The sequence below is a fragment of the Schistocerca piceifrons genome, chromosome X (genome assembly GCF_021461385.2).
Source record: "Schistocerca piceifrons isolate TAMUIC-IGC-003096 chromosome X, iqSchPice1.1, whole genome shotgun sequence".
In the NCBI taxonomy this organism is placed as follows: Eukaryota; Metazoa; Arthropoda; class Insecta; order Orthoptera; family Acrididae; genus Schistocerca; species Schistocerca piceifrons.
Window position 1 is genome coordinate 985,892,787 of NC_060149.1, and position 14,080 is coordinate 985,906,866.

Sequence of the window (14,080 nt, forward strand, 5' to 3'; positions counted from 1 at the left end):
TGGTTCAAAACATAGACAGAAGAAGAGTCAGTCATCTTGTACTTAAGTCGGCATTGTCCCTTTTGTATTTAATTCCGTTGCAATTTCAGTGTTTCATCGTCAATATGAAGGGCAGAGGGATACAGTAAACCTGAAGTGAAGCATCGGAATCTATAAGTAGTGTCACAGGAATGGTTCAAAACATAGACTGTAGGAAGAGTCAGTCTTCTTGTACTTAAGTCGGCATTGTGCTTGCTCTATTTAATTCCGATGCAATTGGTGTGTTTCATCGTCAATAAGAAGGTCCAAGGGATACAGTAAACCTGATGTGAAGCATCTGAATGTATAACTAGTGTCACAGGAATGGTTCAAACATAGTCAGTAAGAAAAGTCAGTCATCTTGTACTTATGTCGGCATTGTGCCTTTTGTATTTAATTCCGATGCAATTTCGGTCTTTCATCGTCAATAAGAAGGTCCAAGGGAAACAGTAAACCTGGAGTGAAGCATCGGAATCTGTAACTAGCGGCACAGGAATGGTTCAAAACATAGACAGTAAGATGAGTCAGTCTTGTAGTACTTAAGTCGGCATTGCGCCTTTTTTATTTAATTCCGACGCAATTTCCGTGTTTCATCGTCAATAAGAACGTCAGAGGGATACAGTAAATCTGAAGTGAAGCATCGGAATCTATAACTAGTGTCACAGGAATAGTTGAAAACGTAGTCAGTAAGAAGAGTCAGTCTCCTTCACTAAAGTCTGCATTGTGCCTAATGAATTTAACTCCGATGCAATTTCTATGTTTCATCGTCAATAAGAAGGCCCAAGGGATACAGTAAACCTGGAGTGAAGAATCGGTATCAATACCAAGTGTCACAGGGATGGTTCAAAACATAGACAGTAAGAAGAGTCAGTATTCATGTACTTAAGTCGGCATTGTGCCTTTTGTATTTAGTTCCGACGCAATTTCTGTGTTTCATCTTCAATAAGAAGGTCCAAGGGATACAGTAAATCTGAGGTGAAGCATCAGAGTCTTTAACTGGTGTCACAGGAATGGTTCAAAGCGTAGTCAGTAAGAAGAGTCAGTCTTCTTGTACTTAAATCGGCATTGTGCCCTTTGTATTTAATTCCGATGCAATTTCTCTGTTTCATCGTCAATAACAAGGTCCAAGGGATACAGTAAACCTGAAGTGTAACATCGGAATCTATAACTAGTGTCACAGGAATGGTTCAACACATAGACAGTAGGAAGAGTCAGTCTTATTGTACTTAGGTCGGCATTGTGCCTTTTGTATTTTATTCCGATGCAATTTTTGTGTTTCATCGTCAATAAGAAGGTCTGAGGGATACAGTAAACCTGGAGTGAAGCATCGGAATCTATAACTAGAGTCACAGGAATCGTTCAAACATAGACAGTAAGAATCGTCAGTCTTCTTTTACTTATGTCGGCAATGTGCCTTTTGTATTTAATTCCGATGCAATTTATGTGTTTCATCGTCAATAAGTAGGTCCAAGGGATCCAGTAAACCTGAAGTGATGCACCGGAATCCATAACTAGTGTCACAGGAATGGTTCAAAATATAGTCAGTAAGAGGAGTCAGTCTTCTTGTATTTAAGTCGGCATTGTGCCTTTTGTATTAAATTCCAATGCAATTTCTGTGTTTCATCGTAAATAAGAAGGTCCAAGGGATAAAGTAAACCTGGAGTGAAGCATCGGAATCTATAACTAGTGTCACAGGGATGGTTCAATACATAGACAGTAAGAAGAGACAGTATTCTTGTTCTTAAGTCGGCATTGTGCCTTTTGTATTTAATTCCGATGCAATTTCTGTGTTTCATCTTCAATAAGAAAGTCCAAGGGATACATTAAACCTGAAGTGAAGCATCAGAGTCTATAACTAGTGTCACAGTAATGGTTCAAAGCATAGTCTGTAAGAAGAGCCTTTCTTCTTGTACTTAAGTCGGCATTGTGCCTTCTGTATTTAATTCCGATGCAATTTCTGTGTTTCATCGTCAATAAGAAGGTCCAAGGTATACAGTAAACGTGAAGTGAAGCATCGGAAGCTATAACTAGTGTCACATGAATGGTTCAAAACATAGGCAGTAAGAAGAGTCAGTCTTCTTGTACTTAATTCGGCATTGTGCCTTTTGTATTTAATTCCGATGCAATTTCTGTGTTTCATCGTCTATAAGAAGGTCAGAGGGATACAGTAAACCTGAAGTGAAGCATCGGAATCTATAACTAGTGTCACAGGAATGGTTCAAAGCATAGTCAGTAAGAAGAGTCAGTCTTCTTGTACTTAAGACGGCATTGTCCCTTTTGTATTTAATTCCGATGCAATTTTTGTGTTTCATCGTCAATAAGAAGGTCCAACGGATACAGTAAATTTGAAGTGAAGCATCAGAGTCTATAACTAGCGTCACAGGAATGGTTCAAAACATAGTCTGTAAGAAGAGTCAGTCTTCTTGTACTTAAGTCGGCATTGTGCCTTTTGTATTTAATTCCGATGCAATTTCTGTGTTTCATCGTCATTAAGATGGTCAGAGGGATACAGTAAACCTGAAGTGAAGCATCGGAATCTATAACTAGTGTCACAGGAATGGTTCAAACATAGTCAGTATGAAGAGTCAGTCTTCTTGTACTTAAGTCGGCATTGTGGCTTTTGTATTTAATTCCGATGCAATTTCTGTGTTTCATCGTCAATAAGAAGGTCCAAGGGATACAGTAAACCTGAAATGAAGCACCGAAATCTATAACTAGTGTCACAGGAATGGTTCTAAACATAGTCAGTAAGAGGAGTCAGTCTTCTTGTACTTAAGTCTGCATTGTGCTTTTGTATTTAATTCCGATGCAATTTCTGTGTTTCAACGTCAATATGGAGGTTCAAGGGATACAGTAAACCTGGGGTGAAGCGCCGGAATCTAGAACTAGTGACACAGGAATGGTTCAAAGCATAGTCAGTAAGAAGAGTCAGTCTTCTTGTACTTAAGTCGGCATTGTGCCTTTTGTATTTAATTCCGAAGCAATTTTTGTGTTTCATCGTCAATACGAAGGTCCAAGGGATACAGTAAACCGGAAGTGTAGCATCGGAATCTATAACTAGTGTCACAGGAATGGTTAAAAACGTAGTCAGTAAGAAGAGTCAGTCTTCTTGTACTTAAGTCGGCATTGTGCCTTTTGTATTTAATTCCGATGCAATTTCTATGTTTCATCGTCAACAAGAAGGTCCTAGGGATACAGTAAACCTGAAGTGAAGCATCGGAATCTATAACTAGAGTCACAGGAATGGTTCAAAGCATAGACAGTAGAAACAGTCAGTCTTCTTGTCCTTAAGTCTGCATTGTGCCTTTTCTATTTAATTCCGATGCAATTTCTGTGTTTCATCGTCAATAAGAAGGTCCAAGGGATACAGTAAACCTGGAGTGAAGCATCGGAATCTATAACTAGTTTCACAGGAATGGTTCAAATATAGACAGTAGGAGGAGTCAGTCTTCTAGTACTTAAGTTGGCATTGTGCCTTTCGTATTAATTCTGATGCAATTTCTGTGTTTCATCGTGAATAAGAAGGTTAGAGGGAAAGAGTAAACCTGAAGTGAAGCATCGGAATCTATAACTAGTGTCACAGGAATGGTTCAAATCATGGACAGTAGGAAGAGTCAGTCTTATTGTACTTAAGTCGGCATTGTGCCTTTTGTATTTTATTCCGATGCAATTTCTGTGTTTCATCGTCAATAAGAAGGTCTGAGGGATACGGTAAACCTGCAGTGAAGCATCGGAATCTATAAAGGGTGTCACAGGAATGGTTCAAACATAGACAGTAAGAATCGTCAGTCTTCTTGCACTTATGTCGGCAATGTGCCTTTTGTATTAAATTCCGATGCAATTTCTGTGTTTCATCGTAAATAAGAAGGTCCAAGGGATACAGTAAACCTGGAGTGAAGCATCGGAATCTAAAACTAGTGTTTCAGGAATGGTTCAAAACAACGTGGTAAGAAGAGTCAGTCATCTTGTACTTAATTCAGCACTGTGCATTTTGGATTTAATTCCGATGCAATTTCTGTGTTTCATCGTCAATAAGAGGGTCAGAGGGATACAGTAAACCTGAAGTGAAGCATCGAAATCTATAACTAGTGTCACAGGAATGGTTCAAAACATAGACAGAAGAAGAGTCAGTCATGTTGTACTTAAGTCGGCATTGTCCCTTTTGTATTTAATTCCGTTGCAATTTCAGTGTTTCATCGTCAATACGAAGGGCAGAGGGATACAGTAAACCTGAAGTGAAGCATCGGAATCTATAAGTAGTGTCACAGGAATGGTACAAAACATAGACTGTAGGAAGAGTCAGTCTTCTTGTACTTAAGTCGGCATTGTGCCTGCTCTATTTAATTCCGATGCAATTGGTGTGTTTCATCGTCAATAAGAAGGTCCAAGGGATACAGTAAACCTGATGTGAAGCATCTGAATGTATAAGTAGTGTCACAGGAATGGTTCAAACATAGTCAGTAAGAAAAGTCAGTCATCTTGTACTTATGTCGGCATTGTGCCTTTTGTATTTAATTCCGATGCAATTTCGGTCTTTCATCGTCAATAAGAAGGTACAAGGGAAACAGTAAACCTGGAGTGAAGCATCGGAATCTGTAACTAGCGGCACAGGAATGGTTCAAAACATAGACAGTAAGATGAGTCAGTCTTGTAGTACTTAAGTCGGCATTGTGCCTTTTTTATTTAATTCCGACGCAATTTCCGTGTTTCATCGTCAATAAGAACGTCAGAGGGATACAGTAAATCTGAAGTGAAGCATCGGAATCTATAACTAGTGTCACAGGAATAGTTGAAAACGTAGTCAGTAAGAAGAGTCAGTCTCCTTCACTAAAGTCTGCATTGTGCCTAATGAATTTAACTCCGATGCAATTTCTATGTTCCATCGTCAATAAGAAGGCCCAAGGGATACAGTAAACCTGGAGTGAAGAATCGGTATCAATACCAAGTATCACAGGGATGGTTCAAAACATAGACAGTAAGAAGAGTCAGTATTCATGTACTTAAGTCGGCATTGTGCCTTTTGTATTTAGTTCCGATGCAATTTCTGTGTTTCATCTTCAATAAGAAGGTCCAAGGGATACAGTAAATCTGAGGTGAAGCATCAGAGTCTTTAACTGGTGTCACAGGAATGGTTCAAAGCGTAGTCAGTAAGAAGAGTCAGTCTTCTTGTACTTAAATCGGCATTGTGCCCTTTGTATTTAATTCCGATGCAATTTCTGTGTTTCATCGTCAATAACAAGGTCCAAGGGATACAGTAAACCTGAAGTGTAGCATCGGAATCTATAACTAGTGTCACAGGAATGGTTCAACACATAGACAGTAGGAAGAGTCAGTCTTATTGTACTTAGGTCGGCATTGTGCCTTTTGTATTTTATTCCGATGCAATTTTTGTGTTTCATCGTCAATAAGAAGGTCTGAGGGATACAGTAAACCTGGAGTGAAGCATCGGAATCTATAACTAGTGTCACAGGAATGGTTCAAACATAGACAGTAAGAATCGTCAGTCTTCTTTTACTTATGTCGGCAATGTGCCTTTTGTATTTAATTCCGATGCAATTTCTGTGTTTCATCGTCAACAAGAAGGTCCGAGGTATACTATAAACCTGTAGTGAAGCATCGGAATCTATAACTAGTGTCACAGGAAAGGTTGAAAACATGGTCAGTAAGAAGAGTCAGTGTTCTTGTACTTAAGTCGGCATTGTGCCCTTTGTATTTAATTCCGATGCAATTTCTGTGTTTCATCGTCAATAAGTAGGTCCAAGGGATCCAGTAAACCTGAAGTGATATACCGGAATCCATAACTAGTGTCACAGGAATGGTTCAAAATATAGTCAGTAAGAGGAGTCAGTCTTCTTGTATTTAAGTCGGCATTGTGCCTTTTGTATTAAATTCCGATGCAATTTCTGTGTTTCATCGTAAATAAGAAGGTCCAAGGGATAAAGTAAACCTGGAGTGAAGCATCGGAATCTATAACTAGTGTCACAGGGATGGTTCAATACATAGACAGTAAGAAGAGACAGTATTCTTGTTCTTAAGTCGGTATTGTGCCTTTTGTATTTAATTCCGATGCAATTTCTGTGTTTCATCTTCAATAAGAAAGTCCAAGGGATACATTAAACCTGAAGTGAAGCATCAGAGTCTATAACTAGTGTCACAGTAATGGTTCAAAACATAGTCTGTAAGAAGAGTCTTTCTTCTTGTACTTAAGTCGGCATTGTGCCTTCTGTATTTAATTCCGATGCAATTTCTGTGTTTCATCGTCAATAAGAAGGTCCAAGGTATACAGTAAACGTGAAGTGAAGCATCGGAATCTATAACTAGTGTCACATGAATGGTTCAAAACATAGACAGTAAGAAGAGTCAGTCTTCTTGTACTTAATTCGGCATTGTGCCTTTTGTATTTAATTCCGATGCAATTTCTGTGTTTCATCGTCTATAAGAAGGTCAGAGGGATACAGTAAACCTGAAGTGAAGCATCGGAATCTATAACTAGTGTCACAGGAATGGTTCAAAGCATAGTCAGTAAGAAGAGTCAGTCTTCTTGTACTTACGACGGCATTGTCCCTATTGTATTTAATTCCGATGCAATTTTTGTGTTTCATCGTCAATAAGAAGGTCCAACGGATACAGTAAATTTGAAGTGAAGCATCAGAGTCTATAACTAGTGTCACAGGAATGGTTCAAAACATAGTCTGTAAGAAGAGTCAGTCTTCTTGTACTTAAGTCGGCATTGTGCCTTTTGTATTTAATTCCGATGCAATTTCTGTGTTTCATCGTCATTAAGATGGTCAGAGGGATACAGTAAACCTGAAGTGAAGCATCGGAATCTATAACTAGTGTCACAGGAATGGTTCAAACATAGTCAGTATGAAGAGTCAGTCTTCTTGTACTTAAGTCGGCATTGTGCCTTTTGTATTTAATTCCGATGCAATTTCTGTGTTTCATCGTCAATAAGAAGGTCCAAGGGATACAGTAAACCTGAAATGAAGCACCGGAATCTATAACAAGTGTCACAGGAATGGTTCTAAGCATAGTCAGTAAGAAGAGTCAGTCTTCTTGTACTTAAGTCGGCATTGTGCTTTTGTATTTATTTTCCGATGCAATTTCTGTGTTTCAACGTCAATACGAAGGTCCAAGGGATACAGTAAACCGGAAGTGTAGCATCGGAATCTATAACTAGTGTCACAGGAATGGTTCAAAATATAGTCAGTAAGAAGAGTCAGTCTTCTTGTCCTTAAGTCTGCATTGTGCATTTTCTATTTAATTCCGATGCAATCTCTGTGTTTCATCGTCAATAAGAAGGTCCAAGGGATACAGTAAACCTGGAGTGAAGCATCGGAATCTATAACTAGTGTCACAGGAATGGTTCAAAATATAGACAGTAGGAGGAGTCAGTCTTTTTGTACTTAAGTTGGCATTGTGCCTTTCGTATTAATTCCGATGCAATTTCTGTGTTTCATCGTCAATAAGAAGGTCAGAGGGAAAGAGTAAACCTGAAGTGAAGCATCGGAATCTATAACTAGTGTCACAGGTCTGGTTCAAAACATGGACAGTAGGAAGAGTCAGTCTTATTGTACTTAAGTCGGCATTGTGCATGCTCTATTTAATTCCGATGCAATTGGTGTATTTCATCGTCAATAAGAAGGTCCAAGGGATACAGTAAACCTGATGTGAAGCATCTGAATGTATAACTAGTGTCACAGGAATGGTTCAAACATAGTCAGTAAGAAAAGTCAGTCATCTTGTACTTATGTCGGCATTGTGCCTTTTGTATTTAATTCCGATGCAATTTCGGTGTTTCATCGTCAATAAGAAGGTCCAAGGGAAACAGTAAACCTGGAGTGAAGCATCGGAATCTGTAACTAGCGGCACAGGAATGGTTCAAAACATAGACAGTAAGATGAGTCAGTCTTGTAGTACTTAAATCGGCATTGTGCCTTTTTTATTTAATTCCGACGCAATTTCTTTGTTTCATCGTCAATAAGAAGGTCAGAGGGATACAGTAAACCTGAAGTGAAGCATCGGAATCTATAACTAGTGTCACAGGAATGGTTCAAAGCATAGTCAGTAAGAAGAGTCAGTCTTCTTGTACTTAAGACGGCATTGTCCCTTTTGTATTTAATTCCGATGCAATTTTTGTGTTTCATCGTCAATAAGAAGGTCCAACGGATACAGTAAATTTGAAGTGAAGCATCAGAGTCTATAACTAGTGTCACAGGAATGGTTCAAAACATAGTCTGTAAGAAGAGTCAGTCTTCTTGTACTTAAGTCGGCATTGTGCCTTTTGTATTTAATTCCGATGCAATTTCTGTGTTTCATCGTCATTAAGATGGTCAGAGGGATACAGTAAACCTGAAGTGAAGCATCGGAATCTATAACTAGTGTCACAGGAATGGTTCAAAACATAGACAGAAGAAGAGTCAGTCATCTTGTACTTAAGTTGGCATTGTACATTTTGTATTTAATTCCGTTGCAATTTCAGTGTTTCAGCGTCAATACGAAGGGCAGAGGGATACAGTAAACCTGAAGTGAAGCATCGGAATCTATAAGTAGTGTCACAGGAATGGTACAAAACATAGACTGTAGGAAGAGTCAGTCTTCTTGTACTTAAGTCGGCATTGTGCCTGCTCTATTTAATTCCGATGCAATTGGTGTGTTTCATCGTCAATAAGAAGGTCCAAGGGATACAGTAAACCTGATGTGAAGCATCTGAATGTATAACTAGTGTCACAGGAATGGTTCAAACATAGTCAGTAAGAAAAGTCAGTCATCTTGTACTTATGTCGGCATTGTGCCTTTTTTATTTAATTCCGACGCAATTTCCGTGTTTCATCGTCAATAAGAACGTCAGAGGGATACAGTAAATCTGAAGTGAAGCATCGGAATCTATAACTAGTGTCACAGGAATAGTTGAAAACGTAGTCAGTAAGAAGAGTCAGTCTCCTTCACTAAAGTCTGCATTGTGCCTAATGAATTTAACTCCGATGCAATTTCTATGTTTCATCGTCAATATGAAGGCCCAAGGGATACAGTAAACCTGGAGTGAAGAATCGGTATCAATACCAAGTGTCACAGGGATGGTTCAAAACATAGACAGTAAGAAGAGTCAGTATTCATGTACTTAAGTCGGCATTGTGCCTTTTGTATTTAGTTCCGATGCAATTTCTGTGTTTCATCTTCAATAAGAAGGTCCAAGGGATACAGTAAATCTGAGGTGAAGCATCAGAGTCTTTAACTGGTGTCACAGGAATGGTTCAAAGCGTAGTCAGTAAGAAGAGTCAGTCTTCTTGTACTTAAATCGGCATTGTGCTCTTTGTATTTAATTCCGATGCAATTTCTGTGTTTCATCGTCAATAACAAGGTCCAAGGGATACAGTAAACCTGAAGTGAAGCATCGGAATCTATAACTAGTGTCACAGGAATGGTTCAAACATAGACAGTAAGAATCGTCAGTCTTCTTTTACTTATGTCGGCAATGTGCCTTTTGTATTTAATTCCGATGCAATTTCTGTGTTTCATCGTCAACAAGAAGGTCCGAGGTATACTATAAACCTGTAGTGAAGCATCGGAATCTATAACTAGTGTCACAGGAATGGTTGAAAACATGGTCAGTAAGAAGAGTCAGTGTTCTTGTACTTAAGTCGGCATTGTGCCCTTTGTATTTCATTCCGATGCAATTTCTGTGTTTCATCGTCAATAAGTAGGCCCAAGGGATCCAGTAAACCTGGAGTGAGGCATCGGAATCTATAACTAGTGTCACAGGGATGGTTCAATACATAGACAGTAAGAAGAGACAGTATTCTTGTTCTTAAGTCGGCATTGTGCCTTTTGTATTTAATTCCGATGCAATTTCTGTGTTTCATCTTCAATAAGAAAGTCCAAGGGATACATTAAACCTGAAGTGAAGCATCAGAGTCTATAACTGGTGTCACAGTAATGGTTCAAAACATAGTCTGTAAGAAGAGTCTTTCTTCTTGTACTTAAGTCGGCATTGTGCCTTCTGTATTTAATTCCGATGCAATTTCTGTGTTTCATCGTCAATAAGAAGGTCCAAGGTATACAGTAAACGTGAAGTGAAGCATCGGAATCTATAACTAGTGTCACATGAATGGTTCAAAACATAGACAGTAAGAAGAGTCAGTCTTCTTGTACTTAATTCGGCATTGTGCCTTTTGTATTTAATTCCGATGCAATTTCTGTGTTTCATCGTCAATAAGAAGGTCAGAGGGATACAGTAAACCTGAAGTGAAGCATCGGAATCTATAACTAGTGTCACAGGAATGGTTCAAAGCATAGTCAGTAAGAAGAGTCAGTCTTCTTGTACTTAAGACGGCATTGTCCCTTTTGTATTTAATTCCGATGCAATTTTTGTGTTTCATCGTCAATAAGAAGGTCCAACGGATACAGTAAATTTGAAGTGAAGCATCAGAGTCTATAACTAGTGTCACAGGAATGGTTCAAAACATAGTCTGTAAGAAGAGTCAGTCTTCTTGTACTTAAGTCGGCATTGTGCCTTTTGTATTTAATGAAGATGCAATTTCTGTGTTTCATCGTCATTAAGATGGTCAGAGGGATACAGTAAACCTGAAGTGAAGCATCGGAATCTATAACTAGTGCCACAGGAATGGTTCAAACATAGTCAGTATGAAGAGTCAGTCTTCTTGTACTTAAGACGACATTGTCCCTTTTGTATTTAATTCCGATGCAATTTTTGTGTTTCATCGTCAATAAGAAGGTCCAACGGATACAGTAAATTTGAAGTGAAGCATCAGAGTCTATAACTAGTGCCACAGGAATGGTTCAAAACATAGTCTGTAAGAAGAGTCAGTCTTCTTGTACTTAAGTCGGCATTGTGCCTTTTGTATTTAATTCCGATGCAATTTCTGTGTTTCATCGTCATTAAGATGGTCAGAGGGATACAGTAAACCTGAAGTGAAGCATCGGAATCTATAACTAGTGTCACAGGAATGGTTCAAACATAGTCAGTATGAAGAGTCAGTCTTCTTGTACTTAAGTCGGCATTGTGGCTTTTGTATTTAATTCCGATGCAATTTCTGTGTTTCATCGTCAATAAGAAGGTCCAAGGGATACAGTAAACCTGAAATGAAGCACCGGAATCTATAACTAGTGTCACAGGAATGGTTCTAAACATAGTCAGTAAGAAGAGTCAGTCTTCTTGTACTTAAGTCGGCATTGTGCTTTTGTATTTACTTTCCGATGCAATTTCTGTGTTTCAACGTCAATAAGGAGGTTCAAGGGATACAGTAAACCTGGAGTGAAGCGCCGGAATCTATAACTAGTGACACAGGAATGGTTCAAAACATAGTCAGTAAGAAGAGTCAGTCTTCTTGTACTTAAGTCGGCATTGTGCCTTTTGTATTTAATTCCGAAGCTATTTTTGTGTATCATCGTCAATACGAAGGTCCAAGGGATACAGTAAACCGGAAGTGTAGCATCGGAATCTATAACTAGTGTCACAGGAATGGTTGAAAACGTAGTCAATAAGAAGAGTCAGTCTTCTTGTACTTAAGTCGGCATTGTGCCCTTTGTATTTAATTCCGATGCAATTTCTGTGTTTCATCGTCAATAAGTAGGTCCAAGGGATCCAGTAAACCTGAAGTGATGCACCGGAATCCATAACTTGTGTCACAGGAATGGTTCAAAACATAGTCAGTAAGAGGAGTCAGTCTTCTTGTATTTAAGTCGGCATTGTGCCTTTTGTATTAAATTCCGATGCAATTTCTGTGTTTCATCGTACATAAGAAGGACCAAGGGATACAGTAAACCTGGAGTGAAGCATCGGAATCTAGAACTAGTGTTTCAGGAATGGTTCAAAACAACTTGGTAAGAAGAGTCTGTCTTCTTGTACTTAATTCGGCACTGTGCATTTTGGATTTAATTCCGATGCAATTTCTGTGTTTCATCGTCAATAAGAAGGTCAGAGTGATACAGTAAACCTGAAGTGAAGCATCGGAATCTATAACTAGTGTCACAGGAATGGTTCTAAACATAGTCAGTAAGATGAGTCAGTCTTCTTGTACTTAAGTCGGCATTGGGCGTTTTGTATTTAATTCCGAAGCAATTTCTGTGTATCATCGTCAATAAGAAGGCCCAAGTTATACAATAAACCTGAAGTGAAGCATCGAAATCTATAACTAGTGTCACAGGAATGGTTCAAAACATAGACAGAAAAAGTGTCAGTCATCTTGTACTTAAGTCGGCATTGTCCCTTTTGTATTTAATTCCGTTGAAATTTCAGTGTTTCATCGTCAATAATACCGGCAGAGGCATACAGTAAACCTGTAGTGAAGCATCGGAATCTATAACTAGTGTCACAGGAATGGTACAAAACATAGACAGTAGGAAGAGTCAGTCTTCTTGTACTTAAGTCGGCATTGTGCCCTTTGTATTTAATTCCGATGCAATTTCTGTGTTTCATCGTCAATAAGAAGGTCAGAGGGAAAGAGTAAACCTGAAGTGAAGCATCGGAATCTATTACTAGTGTCACAGGAATGGTTCAAAACATGGACAGTAGGAAGAGTCAGTCTTATTGTACTTAAGTCGGCATTGTGCCTGCTCTATTTAATTCCGATGCAATTGGTGTGTTTCATCGTCAATAAGAAGGTCCAAGGGATACAGTAAACCTGATGTGAAGCATCTGAATGTATAACTAGTGTCACAGGAATGGTTCAAACATAGTCAGTAAGAAAGGTCAGTCATCTTGTACTTATGTCGGCATTGTGCCTTTTGTATTTAATTCCGATGCAATTTCGGTGTTTCATCGTCAATAAGAAGGTCCAAGGGAAACAGTAAATCTGGAGTGAAGCATCGGAATCTGTAACTAGCGGCACAGGAATGGTTCAAAACATAGACAGTAAGATGAGTCAGTCTTGTAGTACTTAAGTCGGCATTGTGCCTTTTTTATTTAATTCCGACGCAATTTCCGTGTTTCATCGTCAACAAGAAAGTCAGAGGGATACAGTAAATCTGAAGTGAAGCATCGGAATCTATAACTAGTGTCACAGGAATAGTTGAAAACGTAGTCAGTAAGAAGAGTCAGTCTCCTTGACTAAAGTCTGCATTGTGCCTAATGTATTTAACTCCGATGCAATTTCTGTGTTTCATCGTCAATAAGAAGGCCCAAGGGATACAGTAAACCTGGAGTGAAGAATCGGTATCAATAACAAGGGTCACAGGGGTGGTTCAAAACATAGACAGAAGGAGTGTCAGTCATCTTGTACTTAAGTCGGCATTGTCCCTTTTGTATTTAATTCCGTTGCAGTTTCAGTGTTTCATCGTCAATAAGAAGGACAGAGGGATACAGTAAACCTGAAGTGAAGCATCGGAATCTATAACTAGTATCACAGGAATGGTTCAAAACATAGACAGTAGGAAGAGTCAGTCTTATTGTACTTAAGTCGGCATTGTGCCTTTTGTATTTTATTCCGATGCAATTTCTGTGTTTCATCGTCAATAAGAAGGTCAACGGGATACATTAAACCTGAAGTGAATCATCGGAATCTATAACTAGTGTTTCAGGAATGGTTCAAAACAACTTGGTAAGAAGAGACAGTCTTCTTGTACTTAATTCGGCACTGTGCATTTTGGATTTAATTCCGATTCAATTTCTGTGTTTCATCGTCAATAAGAAGGTCCAAGGGATACAATAAACCTGGAGTGAAGCATCGAAATCTATAACTAGTGTCACAGGAATGTTTCAAAACATAGACAGGAAGAAGAGTCAGTCTTCTTGTACTTAATTCGGCATTGTGCATTTTGTATTTAATTCCGACGCAATTTCCGTGTTCCATCGTCAATAAGAACGTCAGAGGGATACTGTCAATCTGAAGTGAAGCATCGGAATCTATAACTAGTGTCGCAAGAATGGTTGAAAACGTAGTCAGTAAGAAGAGTCAGTCTCCTTGTACTAAACGCGGCATTGTGCCTATTGTATTTAATTCCGATGCAATTTCTGTGTTTCATCGTCAATAAGAAGGTCCAAGGGGTACAGTAAACCTGGAGTGAAGAATCGGAATCTATAACAAGTGTCACAGGGATGGTT